Raw genomic sequence first — 1,286 nt, forward strand, 5'->3', positions numbered from 1 at the left:
TCCCCGTTGCCCTTCAGTGATCTTGTTGCCTAGCGTTAGTGGCCATTTGGCCAGCAGTATAGGATTACCAGTTCCCATGCTTTGGAGTCATGAATACACTGTGCACGCCAGGTGTCCATGACTCTCCATTGGCTATAAAGGTGCTCCTCTTTCCTAGTCTCCTCTCATCTTCCAAACAGCATACTCTTCATTATATTCTCCAAGGTTTTATGTTGTCCAATCGAGCACCCCTCCATCTCGTCCTTATTTTTTACAGTTTTTCAAAGGGGATCCATTTCCTTTCTTCAAACAAATCATTTAGCCAATGTATACCAGCCAAATGCCATGAGGGAAAGTAGATTGTCCTTTTCTTATTAAAAGGACAACGGAAAAGGACTTAGTCTAGGGTTGAACCATGTTTCTCTTGTATTTATGGATTCCGGCCAACTCTGTATCTTCAGACCACAAGCAAGGCAGTTGGTGCCCACATTAAGTATGTATTGGGGGGTCGAGGCTGGCGACGGGGGCAGAGTGGGCCACACAGCAAAGTGGGTGCAGTGGGGTGGTACCCCCCAAAAGGGACCAGGAGAAGGCTGTGCACAAAAGACTGACCCATCAGGAATGTTCCCTCTAAGCTGTGCGCGTGTGCGCTTGCCCAGCTTCTTTCTGGGAGCCGCTCAGAAGATTTTTAGCAGCGCACACAGACAATTCTCACATGTTCAAAAAGATGTAATAAGGCACACTCCACGGCAATTATCTGAAATTGTCTTTCTGTTAAAATAAGCAACTAGTCTTGATATTCTGCGCATTTGCATTACACTACTATGCAAGGGTGACTGTAAACACCTTGAATCCCTAACAGCAAAACACAATACACAAGGCTAAAAACTAATATGAAAAACCGGCTGCATGAACAGAAAAATCTAACCAAGATATGCTTGCACACATTAACCAAAAATGTCCCCTCCCCATCCATGACTCTTAAACCTGACTCTAACACACTTTTACCTTATGACTCTAACTTCTGACCCAGAGCACATTAGGATATTACCGGAAAACATTGACTATTCCTCTCTTGGCTCTGGTTAGCAGACGTGTAGCTACATCCACATGTTTTCTGTTTGTTGTAACATGAATAACATACACGTGCCAGAAATTCTGTTACTCATTGTGCCTTACCTAAAGCTTCACCCACACTATATAATCGAACTACTAGCTCAAATATCGGATACTGACTGTAGGTAAGCAGGCTACTTGTATGTGTAACCAGATCCCATACTTCCTCTTCTTTGTACATATGTCACGCA

This window comes from Ambystoma mexicanum, chromosome 4q (assembly GCF_040938575.1).
Source record: "Ambystoma mexicanum isolate Mex_15411 chromosome 4q, UKY_AmexF1_1, whole genome shotgun sequence".
NCBI classification, from domain to species: Eukaryota; Metazoa; Chordata; class Amphibia; order Caudata; family Ambystomatidae; genus Ambystoma; species Ambystoma mexicanum.